Source organism: Falco rusticolus, chromosome 5 (genome assembly GCF_015220075.1).
Source record: "Falco rusticolus isolate bFalRus1 chromosome 5, bFalRus1.pri, whole genome shotgun sequence".
NCBI classification, from domain to species: domain Eukaryota; kingdom Metazoa; phylum Chordata; class Aves; order Falconiformes; family Falconidae; genus Falco; species Falco rusticolus.
The window spans coordinates 75,612,580-75,621,975 of NC_051191.1; positions in this window are offsets into that span (position 1 = coordinate 75,612,580).

Below are 9,396 nucleotides of genomic sequence, written 5' to 3' on the forward strand. Positions count from 1 at the left end.
AATGTGTTTGGGTTTTCTTTACCTGCATCTAGTTTAGTGAATGTGCCAATTTCATAGAGATGCAGTTTGTGATACAGTTTAAAACAAGTAATGCAAGAAAGCCAAAATAGCTCTTTTTTCCTTGAGAAATAATGTAATGATTTAGTGAGTGAGTAGTACTGCAAGATGCACAACCCCACTAGTTCTTGTATATTGTGTTGCTGGACTAGCTGTTGTAAATCTTCACCTGCTCTTTTTCAATCTGCAGGTCAGATGGTAAGGTTGGGTATCTTGTTGGGCTCTGACACAGAGGGTGAAAACTACCGATTTGCTACAGCTGTCTAATGGAGATGTGGAGATGGGGCTTGGAGATGCGGAATCCTTTCCCCTCTATCATAGAGGTGCTAATTTGTCCAGCCCCTGCTGTTGGTGTTTAAACATCTCTGCTTAAAAAACAGCACATAATTCTAGTAATTTTCTTAGGGGGGATACTCATGGAAAAATTTTACGGCATGCAGGATTCCTGTCATTGCCATTTTGCACCACAGCTTTCAGTACAGGGGAAAAAAGAGGTGGTGGTAGGGGGGAATGCCTTTGGGAAAAGGTGTTATATCTTCACTGAGAAGTCTTGACTGCCTCCAGACTTTCAATACTGAAGAGAGGGAGAAGGGGGGAGAAAAAACCCTACATAACAGCTGCTCACAAACATACAAGGTTATGTCCAAGGGCGCTGTAAAAGGAAACTGGCTGAGACAGGAGAATAAATGGAGGTAAAGCATCATGGAAGGAAAAAAACATTGAGCAAGATATAAAATTGTTCTGCATATTATGTTGGACAAGGAGTACTGACCAGTGAACACATCGTGCTTTGAAGAAAGATAGTGCAGAGCATAATGGAAAATTCCATTGAAAAACAATCTCAACCACTTCAAATGAACAGGAGCATCTCATGTTGAGAATCCATACAGCCCACTGGCAAAGATGTTGGAATGAGTTTAGTAAATATAAGCGGCTGATCAAAGCCTAGTTCTTTACTGTAAACAACCCTGCTCAGAGGAAAGGAGCACCTCACAGCAGCTGTTCTCATTTTCAGATTCAAGAATAGAGAGGAGTTTGTACGCATGTTTTTAAAGATACTGGGAAAAGCGCGTTAACAATATTTTAGCTTCGTGTCTTTATGAAATTAATCCTGGCTTACTGTTGTAGATGATCTTTGGAGATCTGAGAGCTTCTGCTGTGTTTGGCATGGGGAGCCTGTCCTGGCCATCCCTGCAGAACTGATACCAAAAGATTTTGGGAGTTTGCAACATACAGGCCAGAGACTGCCTGGCTGGGGAGCAGCTCCATCAAATGGACTAGGGCTTTTGGCAGGCAGCAAGCTGAACGCAAGCCAGCAGCTGGCCCTGGCAACAAAAAAGGCCAACAGCATCCTGGGCTGTATTAGCGGGAATGCAGCCAGTAGATTGAGGAAAGTGATTACTGCCCTCTGCTCAGCATGTGTTAGACTGCATCTGGAACACTGTACAGTTTTGGGCCCCCAGCATCAGAAAGATGTTAGGGAACTACAAGTTCAGCAGAAGACCACCACAATGGCATGGGCTGGAGCACTACCCCATGAGGAGAGGCTGCAGGAGCTATGCTGGGAGAAGAGATGGCTTTGGGGGCATCCAACAGCTGCTGTCCATAACTGGGGAGGGGAGGTTATGGAGAAGACAGGGCCAGGCTCTTCACTGTGGTGCATGGCAGAAGAATGACAGAAGATGGACGTAAATTGAAACATGAGAGGTTCTGACTAGTCAGAAGGAAAAGCTTTTTCAACATCGGGATAATTAAGTTTTGGAACATGGTCCCCCAGAGAAGCTGGAAATCCTGGGAAGTTTTTCAAGGCTTGGTTGGATAAATCCCTGAGCAATCTCTTTTGCCCTCACAGCTGACCTGCCTTTAAGCAGGAGGTTGAACTAGACAATTCCCAAGGTCCCTTCTGACCTGAGTGGTCCTATAGGTACATCAACAGTTTCAGAAAGAACCAAGAAAGTATTAAGGAATGTTGTTGTCCCCTTTCTAGAAAGGCAGATCTGGAGGACAGAAGACTTGAGGTATCTGGTATCAGTCTTGTTCTTATTGATGAGATTTGGGGATGTAGGTCTCTGCGCTGGGAGGCCACTGAGTTGACCTTAGGTGTGGTGTGAAATTCCATGCTGTAGTGACCCAAGTTTCCAACAGGTGCCCTTGGAGAGTGTGATATGCAAAATCCACATCCTACACTTACAGAAAATTGATCCGTCAGATGATGCTGACTCACTATTAGACAAAGGCAGTCTCCTCTAAAGAAAGAAATTGCATTTGTGTTTTATATAGCTTGTTATGTAGTCTTACGTAAGAAATAATGAAAGCCCTATTTTCAGGCACCAAACCTGAGACTAGAGCAAAAGTTTTATTATAGTTTTTTCTTTTGTATCTATGGAAGAATGTTTGAATGACTTCTCGCTGACTTAACAAATTGTTGATTGACTGACAGTACCTTTTTACCTCAAGACCATAGGACTATGTTCTAGCAACAAATGGCACAGAAAACAAAGTTTGCAAACAAGGTGTTTTTTCATGCTTCAGGTATGTTAGCCACTCTGGTTTATGTCCTTGCAATGAGCAGCATGCACAGTGGCAACGATCTTCAGGAAGTTTTTGTCAGTTTTAATGTAGTAAGAATAACATGCTTTGTAGGATTGTAGCTTCACGATTATTGCATGCTGTTTGTGTACAGTTACATGCAGGCTTTATGTTTTGGGTTTTTTTTTCTTGGAAAGCCTTGTATGAAACCTTGCTCATTCATGGTAGCTAAACAAGCAGGCCAGGACTTGAATTTTTCCTGCTGCTGTACTCAACCAGCACGGCCAAGCACGTGGAACTCCTGCTCCTAGCACAAAAGGGCTGGTTTAGAACTGTTCAGACTGTCACCATGTTTCTTCTGAATTTCTGTTTATAAGTAACACTCAAGTAGCCCAGCACAACAGTACAAACAGATCTTCCCTGACCATTTTAACTTGGTATTTACCTACTATAAATATTACCAGGGTCCTGCATTTAGCCTCTTTAGCCTTGTACACTTCACTGAAGGCCTAAATGAATTAATTTTCTGAAGTGGAAATTTGTAGCTAAGCAGGGACCGTGCAATTTGGCTGCAAAACATCCTTTCTCCCTGCTGGCCACTTAAAAAAAGAAGATTGAAATAGAAGCCCTCTTCCAGGAAACAACATACCTCATTCTGTGGCTGTGTGGGAAAGCAATTGACTACACATTAACTTTCCACAAGTACTAGAGAAAAGTCATAATTGTTTTCCCAAGTCATGATCGAAGGGAGAGAAGACGTTTTCATAAAAAGGAAAACCCGTTGAAGCTAAGAGCTCAAAAGAAGAGGGCTCTTGCACTGAGGCCCTATTAAGATTGTGGAGGTGGGGCTGCCACGGGTGTCTGCAGAATGATGGATAGGAAGCAGTAACAGTCTGCTTGCTTGCTTCCTTCAGTTGGGAAAAACAGGGGAAAGCAAATTTCATTTCAGTGCTGAAGAAGAGGGATGTTAAAGGGAAAATGTCAGGACAGGATGGTATTGTATACAACCTAATAAAGTGCATCTTTCTGAAAGGAAAAAAAAATACGGTTCCCTCTCTCTGCTTCCTTTCCAGGGGTATCAGAAAAAGGGTAGGTTCTTTAACAGTCGACCTGCTGTGTGTTTGTTGGTGTGGGGTTTTTTTGAATGCTCCTGTCAACAAACAACTTAAGCAAGTAATAATTTTGAAAACTGGGCAGTTTTCAGATTCTGCAGTTAAGAGAAACCTTTCCACATGTGGCAGCAGTCTATGTGTTTAATGAACCTGGGATTGAAAGGAGAGCTTTGGCAAACGAGGTTTTCACTTGGTAGTGTTTTAAAAATTGCAAGAAGCTGCTGTCAGAAAGCTTTCTCCTGTGCAGTGATGCAATGAGGGTGCAATAATTTATCCAACTTCTGCTGTAAAAAATCCAGCAGAAGCACCCAGCTGTGCTCAAATGCCATTTGTTGGAGGGGAAGTGGACCCTTTATTTCAGTGGGACTAGGGGGTGTGTAAAGGTAAGGAAGCATCCTAACTGCCCTAGGTACTATAAAGTGGGGCACGTGTCCCTCTGTGCACTTATTGCGTAATTTACAAAGGAAGAGGCACAGTGTTAAAATGATGAAAGGGAAACACTGCAGTGAAGAAGAAAAAACATTTTGGATGACTTAAAGGGCAGTGAGTGGGTATATAATGTCCACCTAGCATCAGACCTCCTGGTGAGGTACCTCTTCCCTTCTCATGGGGCTCCCACTACACGGCTCTCCCTACAGCATCGCAGTCGGGGTTGGGGCTGCAGCATGCACGTGCCTTTAGCTTCATAAATGTAGAAGCTGAGTCACACCTAAAATAGATTCCTGAAGGAATCTCCTAAAGGATGCACAATGTGGTCTTCCTTCCCCAAAAGTCACCATTGAAATGTAAAATTACGCAACGGGTTAAAATTACAGGGGTTTAATTTGTACTGTGGGAGCCAGCTATGAAGAGGTGCCTGCAGCTGATCTGGGTGACGTGTTCCAGCTGGCTTTAGGCACCTAAGAGCCCAAACCACACTGCTGGAGCAGACCCTGTTAGGAAAGGAGAGCTGAAGTTCCTAGGTGCTACAGAAGTCCCGAGACTTGCAGTGTGTCAGACAGGCATACAAGTAGCGCAGAGGGGAACCTGTCCTTGCTTGTGCTGACCCACGACAAGGGCAATCCTTCCCAGCAAGCGGCGGAGGAGGCCTCTGGCATGCTTAGAGGAAGTGAAATCCTCTAATGAGGCAGAATGAGCAGCTCTCACTTGTGTGCTCAAGTGTGCAAAGTGTAATTCTACTTGTCGCGTTAGTATTTCTCAGCTGGGAACGATTGTGTTTGCTTCCCTGTCTTGCTTCCTCTGCAGGTATTGTGCTGCAGCTGCAGGTGAGTGAGTATACAGCCGCATTCACCTGTGTGGTTCCTTCCACCTGGTTCTTAATTGGCCAATTAAAAGTAATTAATCCTTGCCAGCCTCTCTAACAGGAGGAGGAATTCAGATGGTGAGGCAAGCTAAAAGGCAGTGTTTTAACCTTTGGTGTAGCTGGGGAGTAAGGGATTGATATTTTTTTTCGCAAAAGTTGTACCATGAGCTTGTATTTATGATTTCAGAAAGTTGCTAGGCATCTGTAGATGCTAGTATTCCTTAACTGCGTTACTTGTTATTTAATACTAGGTTGTATTTAATTGTCTTTTGTGTAATGGTGGGTATTGACCTCATCTGAAACCCTGACTTTGATGGGCTTTGGAATAGACCGTAAATTGGTAGGTTAAAATGGAAGAAAAACGGTTTCCCTGGAAAAAATATCAGGAAGAATCCTATGGAGCAGCATCAGAAATTAATCTAATCATTTAGGGTAATTAAGTGATATTGTTTACCACAGTAAGAAAGATTATGCTTATACTCTGCACAGCTCTTTATGCTTGATTGCTGCTAGGACAAACCTGCAATATCGTAACTTCTTAAATAATGAAGTTAAAGTGTAAACAAGTTGTAGTCTGCCTTCTAAAGGGAACTTGTGGTTGGTTTCTGTAGATAACATCTGACACTGAGGCGTGGCAACTGAACTTCAGTTTTCCAGAGTTATCAGTCTTCAGAGCAAGTCATGTTATGATTTATGGCTTTTCAAAGAGCAATGTTTTTTTCAACCCAACCGTGAACACAGCTGGAGCTGGGTGGGCTGCGTGAGCACTGCGGCTTGCTCTGAAAACTCTCCCTGGTGCTGCCCTGGTGTGTCTGAACCACAGGTTCAGGGTCAGACTGATGCTGAGCTTTAAGTTTGGGATGACATCATCCTCAGTCTTTGTGTCAGGGGTTGTTAAACTTATTTCTTACCTCTTTATGGCATGGAACTGGATTATTTCTTAGGATTATCCAGGCACTTAATCAAACAAGTGTCTTACTGCTGTGGGGAATGGGTAGCTTAACAGTGCCCTTGATCACCCCTGCTTTCTTCCCATGGTACTCTAGTGTTTGTGGCTCTGGGTCTTTGGTGCTACAGCCTCGTGGTGTGAGATGCTGTTCTGTGCTTTCAGTGTCTGGGGTTGTGTCACTGGATGCTTCTGAACTGAATACCATGTGGTGGTCTTGCTCACCCTAACAGCCCCTTTCATTTTCATCCTGTGTTTAGCCCTTGTTCTGGTACTTATGACCTAACCTACGCACAAAACCTGACCGCTTTGGTGTTAGCAGTTAAATCACAGAGATTTATTGCAGTACCCCACTGAGGTCAAGGAAACGTCCTTTCCCAGAAATGGGAGTGCGGGACTGCACTGGAGTGCTTGCAAGGGGACATTGCACTCCAGAACTTTTAATTATCTTTTTCACTTATGATTCATAATCTTGACGTACTCAGGAACTCCTATACCAGACACAATAGAGCCAGCTGTTGCACTTGCCAGAAATGCATTGTTCTGGTATTTTAACCCTCCATAAACCTACACTGAGGAGAGAACTGTGTCAAAATTGGTTGCAGAGAGGTACCCTTCCTTGTTGTGGTCACCCTGGACTGTCTCCAGGAGCTGAATTCCTTTCTTTCAAAATCTTCGGGTCAGTCTTTTAGTCTAAAAGTGGAAGAGTCTGTAGCAGATACTGCTTAAACTGTTTGTGGTCACTTTGGCTTACAGTTTTCAGGGCATACCCTACACACAACTCTGTAAAACACCCTTGAGGTGCCATGCCAGGTTTTTCTCTCAAAGAAGTTCCACTTTGCCTGGAATCACTCAAATTGTTTTTAGTCCAGAGAGACAGATTGAGAACGCACAGATGTGGTTCATGCTCTAGTATGAGTCAATATATCCAAAGGGAGGAGGAAAGGCACAGCTTCCAGGGCTTGCACAAATGAATATGCAGAGTAAAAGTGCTCCATGAAGAAAAGGGATGCAGGGACTCGCTGCTCCAGAACAGGCTGTAACCCTAAAGTTAGGGCTCTGTACTGGAAGGTGAGTGACCTAAGTTCATGTCTCAAACCCTCTCGGTCAAAATGGATTGAATATAGTAAACTTTGGGGCTGGATAGGAGCTTAGGATGTACAAGGAAAGGATTGCTGTGTGGGATGGAAATGACAGCAAAAGAGTATTGCAGCAAGAAAATGGGGATGTGGTAGTCTCTTGCTGATAATCAAGCTCTTGAATAACCCATTTAGTTGAACTGCGTGTCCTGACAAGTGAAATATCTGCTTAGCATCTTGCAATGGGAGACACATTCGTTCTGAACTGGAATAAAGGGACAAAGAATTATTTTCAGTGGCTCAAATGAAACAGCCAAATACAGCAGTGACTACCTCTGCTGTTTGCTTTGCAATATTTTCATCTGCTCTTTCTCTGAATTGAGGTTTTCATGCAAGAGAGTGTTCTGTCAACTTGATCTCATGATTCTCTGGCAAGTCAAAATAAATGTAATTAAATATTAAGGAACTGGGCAGGCAACAATGGAATAAATGCCACGGGTCCTGTACAGATCTGGGGTGAGATTAGTTTGACGGTATTTAACAGATGTGTACTGTTCACCTGATAAAAAAGGTGTACCTTGGTATTACCTTCTTTTGGTAATCTATAAATTGATTTATTTTTTTGAGTAATTGCTAGAAAGACAGGTCTTAAAACTAACTGCTTCTGTAATGCACAAAGAAGGAAGAGTGCAGGCATTCTTCCAGCACCGATACCCCATCTGGAGGGACAGGTGTGATTCTTTGTGCGTTCGAACCCAGCATTTTGTCTCAGAGCAGTAGGAAGGGATTTCCTTTGTGTCATTCATTACAGCGGCTTTAAGTAGATCTACCCAGTGACCCATGTTACCACTTCATTTCACGCCAGCCACCAGATGAAACTTCAGCTTTGGACAAAACTGCCCTTTGTTACTGGGGGGGGTTAGCAAATGCGCGTGTCACGGTGAAGGATGGCACAAGTCAATCAAGCGACAAATCAGTTGAGTTCCCCATTGCACACAGGGTCTGAGGCCCTGCCACGTACCAGCTGTTCCTGTAGTGTGACAGGGTAAAAGGACCGGGGGAGGACTAGCGCTTACTGTAATTCAACAGGAGTTTAATGAGGCAGGTATGTTTTTTTGCCGCTGGGGATAGATGCACAAGAATGACTACAGCCGCAGTGTGCTTTGGACTTTCTGAAACCTGTATTTTTCGAGTTTCCTGTCTGATGCTGATTTTCTCCCCACTCTCAGTCAGAGAGATGCCACCAGCTCACAGACAGAACAATAAACTCCAAAAACAATTAAACAATTTAATCGGGGGTTTAAAACTTGCATGCCTTAATATTGCATTATTTTTTTTTGCATAAAATTGCAAAGTTGAGATATACAATAAATAAACTTTGTGAAATGGAAAAATGGGGGGGGGGGAGCCTGATGGATTGAAATGTTGAGAGAACCAGAATACATCAACGACATGCTTTAATTACTCTTTGTATTAGTGCCTCTGTCACTACTACAGCTTTCAGAAAACTAGCTCTGTAACTGTCTGTATTTGGAGGTAGAAAAAGCAGTCTAGGCTGACTCACAGGTGTCTGGAAAGGCAAGAACACTTGTTGCACGTTTCGTCACCGTATTTTTACGAAATTATTACAGAGTGATGTCATCCAAAGAAAATGTCATCCCACAAGAACTGCCCACAAGTTTGCCTTTATTAGGAAGGTTGAATAGTTCAGTCTGCGTTAATAGCTAAGCTTACCAGACACTTCTCACTAATCACAACGTTTTCATTGTCTTTTTGGAGAGGCAGTGGGACAGGGGTCTTGCAGACTTAGGTCATTCCCAAGTCTGCTCTGTTTACTTATCACATAGGTTTGCAGATACCTACTTTACTATATCAATGTTAAAAATAGCTTCAGGTGCTGAGCAGGGAGATGAATAATCACATCTGAAAGACTTCAGGGAGTTCTCAGATTCACTCCACATGCACAGACATTCAGATACACGCAATTCTTGTTGTGTCTCTTAAGGTTAGGCTGGCTTGACCTAAATACTCATGTAACAGACTTTAACCAGGAAGCCACCAGAAACAGCTAGGGAGATTTGGTAGCTGATTTAAATAAATAACAAACAGTTAACAGAAAACAAAAGGCGAACATTGTGCACAATGTTTTGTTATTGAGTACTAAGGTCACTGTCTCATCCTTGAAAAACTTCTCTCCAACTAAGGCTGATTGTATGGTGCCTAAGAACCAGGGTGGGTGTCTATACAGAGGAGAACCTGGTACCCCCTGCTTCTGGTCAGTGAATTATGTGCTTGTCCCATGCGTCCTGGAGCCATACCCTGATGGGTTAATGCCATTTACAGACTCATGAGAAATACAGACTCAAATGT